Raw genomic sequence first — 14,943 nt, 5'->3', positions numbered from 1 at the left:
ATGGGGAACATGTAAAATCATGCCGTGTTAACTATAAAGATGTCGCATTCACCCCAGCGGTGAGGTGGAGTTAACACAGGTAAGACCTGTAGGAAATGAAATGGCCAACGCCATCACATATAAATTGGATTGAAAAGTTTTGATCATTTGAAACGAAATTATGTATAATGGGGTAACGGCTGAGCTCAATGGTGCTCAATGAGTAGTGTATGACACGGTGATCACGTCGCCATCTGTCTATATCATAATAAACGTGATGAGCTGACAGGGACAGAATAGGCCTATGTCACACTTCCTGCTTCCGGAACGCGGAGTAGGGATTCAGAACTTCCGGTCAACAGTATTTCTCAATAAGGATTTAGATTATCAGCCATAATGTCTAAACCATCCGAGGTAGACTGACCACGAGCTATGAGGTTGTGAAACGAAGGTTTTTGCTCCTGTAGAAGCTATAAGTTCGTATGAAATCAACATTGTTTTAAGAAAAACTTTTGTTGTATCCGCGATCTTATGAAAAAAAACTACACTACCCACAATCCTAAGCATAGCAGCAACGTCTGCTGATTGGTCCAACTCGCTGTTACCATAGAAACGTTTACCTTACTGGCGAACAGCCCGCCGCTGTGTTGTAGTGCACCGGGTTGCTCTGCGTCAGGACGTAGACAGCCATAACTCAGCTTTCACGCTTTTCCACTTGAGAGTTTTCATTTACCATCCAAACCACATCGTCATATGTGACTTCAGGCAGGTTGCGGAGAGATTTGGTCCAGCAGTATCTATCGGACTCCGCCATTGTAAAAAGCTAACCGGAAGAGCCGTATCCCTACTAAAAGACGTACTTCCGGTCTTCAATTTTTTCGTGACCTAGGCCTATTGAGGTGGTATAGCAGCTCACACAAGACCGTACATGTGAAGCAACACATCTAAAACCACACAAAAGTATTGGGTGACAACCAGCCTGCCGCCATGCAGATGTCCTGAATAGATATGCCATTGTTCCATGCTCACAACGAAGCCATTCCCTTGGTGGAGTGGACTCGTACTCTTATAGGACATTCCACGTTTTTAGAGCCATAAGCCAGGGTGATCGCATAGACAATCCAGTGGGACAGTCTTTGCTTAGACACAGGCAGGCCTTTTGTGCGTCCGCCAAAGCAGACAAATAGCTACTTTGTGCTCTGAGAGCCTGAACTGTCCAGAGCGCTCGATATAACATATAACACGCGTACAGGGCACAGCAAGGGTGTATTAAGCTGTCCTGTCCTGGCCGGTTCCTCGGGAAAGCTGATAGTGCTATGCTCTGCGCTTTAAGCGAGGTCGAAAGCACTTTCAGTACATAACCTTTCCTAGGTTTTAAAGTGACTCTGCAATCACCAGGCTCAAATTCAATACACAAGTTGCCAATTGATATCGCTTGTAGATCCCCAACTCGCTTAACAAAGGCCAACGCAAGCAGTAACTGCCTTGAGAGAGAGCTCACGCAAGCTCACTGATTGCAATGGCTTGAACGGAGGTCCCGCAAGAGCTTCCAGCACAAGTGCCAAGTCCCAAGTGGGCAGGGTGGAAGGGCAAAGGGGGTTCAGCCTTCTAGCCCCCTTTAAGAATCGCATCACTAGGTGATTTCTGCCGTTACAGCGGAAGGAGCCCTGGCCTCTGAGATAAAGTGTTCAGCACTCACTGAGAAAGCGCATCTGTCGCTGGCGAGCTCCGTCGAGCGTCCAGACATGAAGATTCCAGAACTCCGGGTTGGGTGCCATATCGTTCTCTGCTTGAGAGAGGAGGTCTCTCCTCAGCGGGATTGTCTACAGAGGGGCTCCCAGCATCTCCACCAGTTCTGGGAATCATGGCTGGTTGGGCCATTTCGGCGCCACTAACAGAACTGATTCCCTCTTCTTCCTAATTTTGACAAAGCATGCAAGGCAGAAGTTTTACTGGAGGAAAGGCGTACTTGTGCGCTTTCGGCCAGCTGTGTGTGAGTGCATCCACACCCAGGGAGACTGCGTTAGTGAATAAAACAGTGGGCAGTGAGCGTTCATGGTGGATGAGAAGAGAGCCACCTCCGCCCCGGCCGAATACACTCCAAATCATATTGACAGTTAGAGGGTGTAATCTCTGCTCTCCATGGATCACCCTGCCTTTCTATAGCATGTCCGTATCGCAATTCAGATGTCCGGGGACATGTGCTGCCTGAATAGAGAGGAGATGCTGATTTGACCACAGAAGGAGGTCTCTCACTATAGCCACAGGAGGGGCCGCAAGCTCACACCTCTCTGGGTGGTTTATAAACGCTACCACTGTTGTGTTGCCTGTCCTGATGAGAACATGACGGTGAAGAATGTCTGGGAGAAAGCACTCGATGAACAGCACAAAGCTCTAGGCAGCTGATGTGCCACGACTTCTCAACTTCTGACCATTTCCCGAAGGCTGGTCTGCCATTACATATGGCTTCCCAGATCATGCCCAACTCATCCGTCGTAACAATCTTTCTCCTGATCACCTGTCCAATAGGAAAGCTAAGCTCTGAAGATGAGTGAGAAGTTTGAGCCTGTCGCTGAGCATCGCCCTCTCTGATTGGGCTAAAACCAGCCAGTCGTCCATATTGTTCAAGATGTGCATTCCACTCTGCTTCACGTGAACGTATTCATGGCACGACCCAGGCAGAAGGCACATGTGTGGGGAGAGGCAGTCGTGAGAGGTCATCCTTATTGAAGGCTCACTGGAAAACAGCAGGGGATGAGAAGGCGTTGTCCGCTAGATCATGGTGTGTAAGTCTTGATTGCTAATAGGCTTCTTGAAGAAGGCTGACTGAAAGAAAAGATTTTGAATGAATGATGTTCAGAGCCTATCTGAAATAGGGGAAGCCCAACCATATTTTGCATGCTTGAATGCCATTGGCAAGTGTTACTGTAGTATTTGTAGGAAGGGGTTTATTTTTGAACCAATCCAAACGAGTCTTTCCTGTTATGCAGTATATTCATTTTATATCCCCAATTTGTCTTAATGGGGAAAATATTCAATTAAAATTTTTGAGGATCAGTTAATTTTCTAGTTAGTTTCCTAACTGGAACTTAACTTTTAAAATAACAACTGGCGATTTATTTAAAAAAAATATTCCATGTTAAAAGATTTATTTTAATCCAAACATGTATTATCAGAATGAATCGTTTAATAGACTTTCCTTTATTATCAGTGTACACTGAGATCATTTTCATAGGACAATAATAATAAAATAAACAAATTATCAATTGAATACTTCAAGCATAAAATTCATTACCTTTTAAATGGACAAAACAATAAATTATCATTTTAAATGGAAACATTAATAGACATTTATAACGGAATATTTAATTTAATTGAATTTTATTTCCATCCTGTCAATATATTATTATTATTATTATTATTTTTCTTCTGTCAATATTGTTATATCCCTTTAACTGACAAAATATGACATCATCCACCAGGAAGTGACATCATTTTGGAGGAAAATCAACAGAACGCACACCTGTAAGTATTGGTAATAGATCTGATTTGTTTTGTGGTATTGTTTTGTGGTACCTTTTTAATAAAATCGACAGCTGAAAGATTAAGACTAAAAAAAGATTAAACTTCTACACCCTCATGTAAGCTCTCGATATGCTTACATGAGTAAGCCGTTATGCCGTTCAAAGTAATTTATAGACTATAGATTAATTTCGATGTTTGATTTTAATGACATTTATTTACTTTATATCATTTAAGATATCATTTAATATCATTTATATCAGGTTAACTTTGGTACTGTGTTTATGTCGCCACTTCAGGTCCAAAGTAAAAAAGGGATCTTTAAAATTAATAGAGTTGAGAACCGCGTTCGCCAGCAGGTGGCAGCACTGCACTGTTCCCGCAGGCCCATAGCAACACGAAGGACATTACACATGCTGCTGTGTGTGTGTGTGTGTGTGTGTGTGTGAGAGAGAGAGAGAGAGAGAAACAGAGCTACAGCACTTACATAAGAGAGCCAGCTGCTCTCATAAGCTGTGTGTGTGTGTTTGTTTGTGTTTGCTCACCTACCCGTTCACATACTTTGAGGACATCCTACACCTCCATAATTTTTTGCTATTGTAAATTTAGCTGTTCATGTTGCTTGCAAAAACATGAAAATACAATTTTGAACACCATGTACCATAGTAATATCATTTTTTTGTTTTTTTGTTGTTGCATTTGCTCTTTGAAAGACCATGCATGGCGTGCCATATTCCATATTCCATATTTTACATAGTATATGTATATGGTAATCATTCAGGCCCTTGCTTTTGCCATCCGTACCATAACTGTATACCATGTTAGGTAACAAACTGATTTGATTTGTGTCTTCAGGTCTTTCAGCAACTACACTGTTATTTAACCTCTTTGAAATGCTTAAGCTCAAGGTTAGAAAGTACAAAGTGTGTGCGTGAGTATTACAATCTTGTAATGTGATTTAGACCGTGCCGTTACAGAGTGTGCTAAAAACATTCTCTAATGTGTAGGACACGGGTCGAAGGGCAGTGGCGACATGGCCGGCGTCCAGGCAAATGTCAGGGTTTCCCTGCGGCTGAATCAGGAATTATGAATCACAGGAGCTGGGCAAGACGAGACTGTGTGAATGCGACAAACTGTTCATGCGAGGTTTAGTATCACGAGGGTTACATGGGGTGACGTCCTTCCCCTGGCCGTTCTCTCTAAACATAGAAGCACTGCGACTGACCATGTGCTTGTGTGATGTGTATTTTGGTGAGGTGCTAGTGTGTCTGGCCGGTATTGTGAGGGAGAAGAGTGTGAAAGGTTTGTTCATTTCATTGGTATCTCTATATTTATACACACACATAAAACAGCTCAAGTGTCTGGCAGTGCTTTGTTTATCATCGGTTGCACGGCTGTCCATTTGTTGCCCATTACAGCTTTTTTTCTTCTCATTATTATTTTTAATTTTAACTACATTTAAAGGCACCACCTCAAAACAACATCAATTTTTTATTTATTTTTTTAATACCAGCTGCTTCTTTAAGAGGTTATAAAAGGGCATTTCTTAAAGGAACAATTTCAACAATAGAATAAATTCTGTCATAATTGTGCTCACATTGCTCTTAAATGTCATTCACCCTTCTGCATATTGAAAATTGGCATGTTCTGTTTGCTTTATACAACTCGTGAGAACAGATCTGGCATTGACGTCAAATCTGGTGTGCTTTCTTTGAATATGCACGTGGAAATGACATTCGAGAGCTACTGCATTAATAGTGGATAATGGCTTCATTTTGGGTCTTTTCAGCACATTAAGCTTTTGTAAGACTCTAAAAGACTTGAAATATAGTGCACGAGGACTGCTTTTTATACTTGATAGCCCCTGGTCACCAGGCATGTGCACAGATATACCCCAAGTATCTGATATTTTGCACTTTAAACCACTATTAAAACATCTCAGTACAGCCAGACTAACTTAAGCAATAGCCCTCCATTAAGCTTAACAACAAGCAAGCTAGTCTGGTGTTAACCTAGCATCATGCAAGGTCTGAAATGCCACCAAAATGAATACAAATGCCCCAAATATCAAGATACGAATTGCCCTTGTATAAGTACTTTCTGTTTACAACATATTTATATTACTACTACTACTACTGTTGAATGCTTGAGTCTGATTGGTTGACGAACGTTCTAAGGTGTGCAAGTAGTTCCAGGCAGTTCTTGACTGCATTACAGTTCCATATCACTTCGCCAAATGAGTCCTACAACAGCAAAAGAACCAAACCCCATAACGACACTGACCAGGCAAATAAATATAGTAAACAATAGGATGAAAAAGACAACTTATTTCCATGTTATTTCCACAAAATTACGTTTTATTATGTACGGAAAGCACGCTCTCTTTCTCCCGCTCTCTCTCCCATTCAAACACACTCACACATACAGTAACGTGTTGTCAGCGCTGCTCTGACGATTTTATCAGAAAAATAGATTAACAACTTAAAAGCTACAAGACATTTCTCACTAGCGAGGAAATAACGGCGCTGTTCTTGAAGCAGATAAACATACAGTTTCGCTAGTAGTAGAGACTCTGCTGTCGAACACCGTTGAGAGACGCAAAGACTCGGGTAATTCACTTACGATTAATCTCTCTCTCTCTCTCTCTCTCTCTCTCTCGCTCTCTCTAATAACTACATTGACTGCTATCAATGGCTAAAGTCTCATTTACTAGCTCTAAAATGACGGATTAAATGTGTGAGAAATTAGTCCTACACATAAGAGTGTTTTAAAGGAAAACCTGACAAATGTCTTGAAATACATCATCTGAACAATGTTTTGAGGTTTGTCAACCGTAGTATAAGCGGCTTCACATCGTGGCCACATTACCACCTTGGGTGTGCATTATTTTTCAATAATTTGTCAATGAGTCAATTATTCATTACATATAGTTAAACAATATCACACGAGCAAAAGTGCTTTTTTCTCGAATATCAGCACGATTGCAAAATGTGATATTCATTTAAATTTATTCAACAGTTCAATAAACAATAAGCTGATTAAATGAATTGACACAACGTTGTCAATTTGGACTGTTTTTGCTCTATTTTACCAACGAAAATAGTTCCAAACAAACAAAGCAGAGAAGTTGCGTCTCCCAGCAACACAGCGGCGCTTCGTCCTTGAATGATTCACCGTTTTTGAATGAATCGGGTGAGTCAATGATTCAATGACACATTCATAAAGCCAGTAGATACTTGCTTCTTTCATGAATGAATCAGCCAGTTTGAACGAATCGGTTGAATGAATGATTCTATGATTCACTTATTACGAATTGCCATCAACTACTGAAGGTTTTAGTTTCATATAATAGTATCATTTAATTTTTCCCAATACTGCATATTTCAGTATCACTTTACAACAAGGTTCCATTAGTTAATGTTAGGTAATGCATTAACTAACAATGAACAATACATTTATTACAGTATTTATTGATCTTTGTTTATGTTAATCAACAAAAATACAACTGTTCATTGTTAGTTCACGTTAGCTCAGGTCCATTAAATAATGTGAACAGATACATCTTTTGATTTTAAATGCTGAAATTAACATTAATAAATGCTTTAGAAGTATTTTTCATTGTTAGTTCATGTTAACTAATATTATTAACCAATCTTAACAAATGTAACTTTATTGTAATAGTTACCCATATTTATATATTCAAAAAATCGAAATGTTATATTTAGAAAGTTAATCTCATAACATTATTTAGGCAATCGTAATTGCAGTGTAAATGGATTATGATGAATAGTAAGATGGATTTTGTTGATACTGATTTCATTCAATTGGTATCAAAAAACCCTTATAGTGTATAGAGTTAAAAAGTGTATAAATTAAAAATGATCTGTGCATGGCATCAGTAATGATGCTGAGAATTCAGCATTGCATCACAGGAATAAATTACATTTTACAATATATTTTCAAATAGAAAGCCGTTATTTTAATAACATTTCACAATATTGCTGTTTTTACTGTATTTTGTATCAAATAAATGCAGCCTTGGTGAGCATGAGAGTCTTCTTTTAAAGACATTTAAAGGATCTTCAACCTTCTGAACTCTAGCATTTTCTTGTATGAAAAATAACAGCGTGGACATTCTTCAAAGCATTTCCTTTAATGTTCCACAAACTCGTACGGGTTCAGAATGACGTGAACTATTCCTTTAACACAACAGGGTATAAACTGGTTTCTGTGGGTGGTTTCAGTGGGTTGTTAATGAAGTAAAAGTGAGTTTGTCGTCAGTTCGTTATCCCTCTCATTACTGCCCATCCGTTGACCTATCATCCCTGTGATGTGTCTGTAATTTATCAAGTTCTCTGAAGGCTGTAATGATTCAGGCTTTTTAATATCCCTGCACTGCAGTCCTCCAAATTTAGAGGTAGAAAGAGAGAGTGTGTGTGTGTGTGTGTGTGTGTGTACTCAGCATGTTTTTTTTCGCTCGGCTCACAAAGTCGCCCCTAAATTTATCCTGACAGTCTCTGGGGAAATGCCTGGAGAACAGTGCTTATTACCACAAAGGGGCTTGCAGAGCACAAAACTAGAGCAAGAGCAGCCGAGGCATTTCTCTAGAACAAAACCTGTCACGGGACGCTAAAGTTTGAGCAGCTCCGCTCCATGGTTTTGACGGGTCAAAAGTAGAGAATAGTTCCTTAAGAGAAGTATGACAACAATATAGGAAGGTAGTTTGATGTTGCTATAGCTAATGATTTCTGAGTAAACTGTAGGGCATTGCTTGGTGGATTCTTAGTGACCCAAGTCTCTATGAAATTCTGGTGTCTAGATATGGCTCGGCTTGGTTCTGGAATGTCAGTTTATGGGATTTTTTTTTGGAAAGTGCAACTTGCAAGGTACAGAATGTGCTCCTTAGAGTATAACGTGTCAAAACATGCATTAGACTCTGAAACCATTCACATGCTCCTAACGTCCTCAATAAACCTCTAGCATTTTACCCTGGAGGAGAATGCAGTTTGAGTAACAACAGTACTATAGGTACACTTTTGTCCCAGTGTGTTTTAGAGATGTCCTGAGTATAAGAGATTCCATCAGGTTCAGCAATCCTTGTAGATCCACCACAGGTGAAACTGTTGTTGTGTTGACGTTAGTTAGCCCAACATGTGTGGTAGAGCAGTCAGGACTGTCACTGAACTGCATTGTAAAACTATTTGGATGCATGTTTTGGTAGACAGTATAATGAGAGGGACAATTTGTATTATAAATAAGTGTTACACCCCCATTTTAGTGTAGAGATGGAGGAACGTAACAGAATTAAATGTGATGTGTGGAGGCAGCAAGGTTCAGTTCTCAACCCCAGTGCTTTCACAATAACCTAAAACAACTTTTATTTTATAAATGTGGAAGGATTGCAAGGCTTCAAGATGGGGCATGGCCAAAACAACAAACATAAACCCTTAGCAGGGAGATTAACTAACTAAGCTTCAAAAGAAACAAAAGCAAAAGAACGATGAAAATACACTAACTCCCTAACTAGCTTCAACAGGAGAAAACAAAATCAAAAGGAAATGGCACCCACCTACTAATCCCTTCCCAAAGAATTAACAATAAACTTATCAAAATCATAGAACATGTGCAAACAATAATAGCATACAAATTAGTAGTCTTTCTTGCCATAAGCACCAATTACAACAAGAAGAGTTGCACAACAGTACAAAAGAAAAACCCAAACAAAAGGCACAACCAATGAACAGCTTCTGGTTTGAGAAGAGAAGCCACACAAAGCAGCCTGCGCGCACACACACACACACACACACACACACACACACACACACACACACACTTTGTTTCAGACTTTCCATAGGCAATGGTTTTTATACTGTGCAAACTGTATATTCTGTCCCCCGACACCAACCCATCAGATCCTTCAGAAATCAATCTAATATGATATGTTTGCTCCAAGATTTTTTTTTTTTTTTTACTATTATCAATGTTGAAAACAGTTGTGCTTGCTAATATTTTTTTGTGGAAACCTTAATTTTGAAATATAACTTTAAAAAATCAGCATTTTTGTATCATTACAAATGTTTTTACTGTCACTTTTGATCAATTTAACATGTCCTTTCTGAATAAAAGTATTTCTTTCTTTCTTTCGTTAAAAAATCTTAGTGTATGCTATTAAAACAAAAGCTTAGCCAGCAGTTTTGGAGATTTAAGTCTTTCCTCCTTCAAGTGTTGCAAAAATGACCGCCAACTGAACCGATATGGCATTCAGAATCCATTTTGCTTTAGTAATGTGACGTGTTTTCAAGTGAAATGGTTAATCAATGAGAATGAAATGAAGGGCAGCACTTATTTAGAATTGATTGGATTATAAAAAGTGGTGTATGTGTTTGAAGGGCAAAAAAAATTCTGCATGCCTTAAAATAGCTTGAATGTAACTCTACACCCTCAGTATATGCGGTTCTATGAATATGTAAATTAGCCCCGCCTCCACCCACTCGTTGACGATCACATGGATCACATGTTGACGTGATTGGTTACAAGGTGGTTTGTGACGTCAGAAACACCACCGATTTCAAACCGCGTTTTTGAGACTGTCTTTGGTTCGCCGCAGTTTTAAAGAGAAAATACTCAGCAATGGTGTTGACTTATGAATTTATACATGGTTTGTATTAAAACATATTAAAAAACCCACATAGACATATAAACAACATTAAAAGCTTGATTTTCACCACAGGGGGACTTTAAAATTTCAGTAGACTTAGTGCTGGTACTTTTGACAGCCCGAATGTTGACTTTAAAGGGATAGTTCACCCAAAAAAATCAGCCCATGATTTACTCACCCTCAAGTCATCCTAGGTGTATATGACTTTCTTCTTTCAGACGAATACAATCGGAGTTATATTAAAAAATGTCCTGGCTCTTCCAAGCTTTATAATGGCAGAGAATGTTTGTTTCTGTCCAAAAAAGTGCATCTATCCATCATAAAAATAATCCAAACGGCTCCGGGGGGTTAATAAAGGCCTTCTGTAGCGAAGTGATGCGTTTGTGTGAGAAAAATATTCATATTTAACATAAAATTCTAGCTTCTGGCCAATTGGCCATACGCAGTCTACTTAGCCTAAAGCGCTTTATAGGAATGAGGGACAGGTGCTGTAGGAATCGTGTTTAATTTATCACTTTGACTCGGCACATGTGCGCTCTGTATCCTGTTTCATGGATCACTGTGTTGGTTTTCACAGCATCTCTCTCTTTCTCTTTCCTATTCCCATTTGTCTCCTCCTCCTCCTCATTCCATCAGCACCATCTTGCTCTCTCTCTTTCTAATGTGCGTCACAGGCTGGGTAAACACGTTTGCTGCGAGGCCTGCTGATCACCTGCTTTGAATTTTACATAGAGAGTGGGCTAGAAGCTGAGAGAGACCTTGTGTGTGTGTGTGTGTGTGTGTTTGTGTGTGTGTGTGTGTGTGTTTTAAATGAACTCCTCTGATCTCAGAGGCATGAAGACACATGCTTCATTAGCCATGTGTCAGAGACAGACCTTCAGAGATCACTGACCACTGCAGCTCAACACTATCAGCATCTGTTTGCACATTTCAGGTTTCATTTTATATGGCACAAGTTTATTTGGATCTCATAAGCCTGCAGGAAACTGTAGCAGAGCCCCATTAAATGAGTAATTCAGCTGGAAAATTCTGTCATTATTTGCTCACCCTCATGTTAATCCAGACCTGTATACATTTACCTGTGGAAAAAAGGAGAATTTCTGAAATATAATGCAGTTATACAGTGAGGAAAATAAGTATTTGAACACCCTGCTATTTTGCAAGTTCTCCCACTTGGAAATCATGGAGGGGTCTGAAATTGTCATCGTAGGTGCATGTCCACTGTGAGAGACATAATCTAAAAAAAAAAATCCAGAAATCACAATGCATGATTTTTTAACTATTTATTTGTATGATACAGCTGCAAATAAGTATTTGAACACCTGAGAAAATCAATGTTAATATTTGGTACAGTAGCCTTTGTTTGCAATTACAGAGGTTAAACGTTTCCTGTAGTTTTTCACCAGGTTTGCACACACTGCAGGAGGGATTTTGGCCCACTCCTCCACACAGATCTTCTCTAGATCAGTCAGGTTTCTGGGCTGTCGCTGAGAAACACGGAGTTTGAGCTCCCTCCAAAGATTCTCTATTGGGTTTAGGTCTGGAGACTGGCTAGGCCACGCCAGAACCTTGATATGCTTCTTACAGAGCCACTCCTTGGTTATCCTGGCTGTGTGCTTCGGGTCATTGTCATGTTGGAAGACCCAGCCTCGACCCATCTTCAATGCTCTAACTGAGGGAAGGAGGTTGTTCCCCAAAATCTCGCAATACATGGCCCCGGTCATCCTCTCCTTAATACAGTGCAGTCGCCCTGTCCCATGTGCAGAAAAACACCCCCAAAGCATGATGCTACCACCCCCATGCTTCACAGTAGGGATGGTGTTCTTGGGATGGTACTCATCATTCTTCTTCCTCCAAACACGTTTAGTGGAATTATGACCAAAAAGTTCTATTTTGGTCTCATCTGACCACATGACTTTCTCCCATGACTCCTCTGGATCATCCAAATGGTCATTGACAAACTTAAGACGGGCCTTGACATGTGCTGGTTTAAGCAGGGGAACCTTCCGTGCCATGCATGATTTCAAACCATGACGTCTTAGTGTAACCTTGGAAACGGTGGTCCCAGCTCTTTTCAGGTCATTGACCAGCTCCTCCCGTGTAGTTCTGGGCTGATTTCTCACCTTTCTTAGGATCATTGAGATCCCACGAGGTGAGATCTTGCATGGAGCCCCAGTCCGAGGGAGATTGACAGTCATGTTTAGCTTCTTCCATTTTCTAATGATTGCTCCAACAGTGAACCTTTTTTCACCAAGCTGCCTGGCAATTTCCCCGTAGCCCTTTCCAGCCTTGTTGAGGTGTACAATTTTGTCTCTAGTGTCTTTGGACAGCTCTTTGGTCTTGACCATGTTAGTAGTTGGATTCTTACTGATTGTATGGGGTGGACAGGTGTCTTTATGCAGCTAACGACCTCAAACAGGTGCATCTAATTTAGGATAATAAATGGAGTGGAGGTGGACATTTTAAAGGCAGACTAACAGGTCTTTGAGGGTCAGAATTCTAGCTGATAGACAGGTGTTCAAATACTTATTTGCAGCTGTATCATACAAATAAATAGTTAAAAAATCATACATTGTGATTTCTGGATTTTTTTTTTTAGATTATGTATCTCACAGTGGACATGCACCTACGATGACAATTTCAGACCCCTCCATGATTTCCAAGTGGGAGAACTTGCAAAATAGCAGGGTGTTCAAATACTTATTTTCCTCACTGTAAGTCATATTGACTACTTTTATGGTGCTCTTTGATTTTGTATTTTTTTTGTATTTTTTTTTATATATATATATATATATATATATATATATATATATATATATATATATATATATATATATATACTGGTATAAACTGTTTTTGTATGGAAAAGACTGGTGTGAAGATTCATAAAATTTTATTTTTGTACCTCACAGAAAAAAAGACCACTAATGGGTTTGGAATGAATGTAAAAAAAGAAAAAGAAAAAAAGAATAATACCCCCTGAAATAATTTTATTATCTTTTAGTCCATATAATTAATTTTGCAGCCATCTATATGCTAGTGCATGTCTAAAAGTAAAAAAACAAAAAAACAAAAATGTATTCAGCAAGGATGCAATGCAATTAATCAAAAGTGACAATTAAGACATTTATGTTGCAAAAAATGCTGTTCTTTTTCTATCAAAGGATCCTGAAAAAAATATTTAAAAAAAAGTAAGATGTAACATTACATATTAATATAACAACTATTGATAATCAGCAAATCATGATATTAGAATGAATTCTGAAGGATCATGTGACTGAAGACTGGAGTATTGATATATATATATATATATACATACATACATACATGCATACAAACTCCATATCAGACTACTACAGGCTAAGTTATGCTGGAAATAAGCGCATATTTCCATCTGAATTAGTATCACGCTTGATGGTGAGCTTTCTTTGTCTACGTCAGCATTCATCGCTTGTGTTTTCAGCACCTTGGACAGTGGCCAAGCAGAAGCATGTCACTGAGTAAGTGCAAGAGATTCTCCCATCGGTGTGCTGTGATTGGTCAGATTTTGAGAGGTTCTGTGACTCATAATGATGCCAGAAGGCAGCGACAGAGTGATGAGCTCAACCATGACTGAACTGGGCCTCTTGACAGAGAGCCCGACCAGCACCTGCCACTGTCACAACACAACAAAACCACGCAAAAGTTTTGTTAGTGAACGCAATGTTTCTCTGAGAATGCTAAATTTTTGCAGGGGAACGCAAAGTTTTTCTGTGAATGCAAAAGTTTTGCGAGGGAACTCAAAATGTTTCTCGGAGAACACAAAAGTTTTGCGAGTAAAAGCAAAGTTTCTCTAGGAACGCAAAAGTTTTGCGAGGGAACACAAAGTTTCTCAGGTAATGCTATAGTTTTGCGAGGGAACGTAAAGTTTCTCAGGTAATGCTAAAGTTTTGCGAAGGAACGCAAAGTTTCTCAGGTAATGCTATAGTTTTGCGAGGGAACGTAAAGTTTCTCAGGTAATGCTAAAGTTTTGCGAAGGAACGCAAAGTTTCTCAGGTAATGCTAAAGTTTTGCGAAGGAACGCAAAGTTTCTCAGGTAATGCTAAAGTTTTGCGAGGGAAAGCAAAGTTTCTCAGGTAATGCTAAAGTTTTGCGAAGGAACGCAAAGTTTCTCAGGTGATACTATAGTTTTGCTTAGTAATACAAAGTTTCTCAGGTAATGCTAAAGTTTTGTGAAGGAACGCAAAGTTTCTCAGGTAATGCTAAAGTTTTGCGAGGGAACGCAAAGTTTCTCAGGTAATGCTAAAGTTTTGCGAAGGAATGCAAAGTTTCTTAGGTAATGCTATAGTTTTGCCAAGGAATACAAAGTTTCTCAGGTAATGTTAAAGTTTTGTGAGGGAACGCAAAGTTTTTCGGGTAATACCAAAGTTTTGCGAAGGAACGCAAAGTTTCTCAGGTAATGCTATAGTTTTGCCAAGGAATACAAAGTTTCTCAGGTAATGCTATAGTTTTGTGAAGGAACGCAAAGTTTCTTAGGTAATGCTAAAGTTTTACGAGGGAGCCCAAAGTTTCTCAGGTAATGCTAAAGTTTTGCGAGGGAGCGCAAAGTTTCTCAGGTAATGCTAGTTTTGCGAGGGAACGCAAAGTTTCTCAGGTAATGCTAAAGTTTTGTGAGGGAACGCAAAGTTTCTAAGGTAATGCTAAAGTTTTGTGAAGGAACGCAAAGTTTCTCAGGTAATGCTAAAGTTTTGCGAAGGAACGCAAAGTTTCTCAGGTAATGCTATAGTTTTGCCAAGGAATACAAA

This window comes from Abramis brama (genome assembly GCF_963993115.1).
Source record: "Abramis brama genome assembly, chromosome: 1".
NCBI classification, from domain to species: domain Eukaryota; kingdom Metazoa; phylum Chordata; class Actinopteri; order Cypriniformes; family Leuciscidae; genus Abramis; species Abramis brama.
This window is presented reverse-complemented; position numbering follows the sequence as displayed.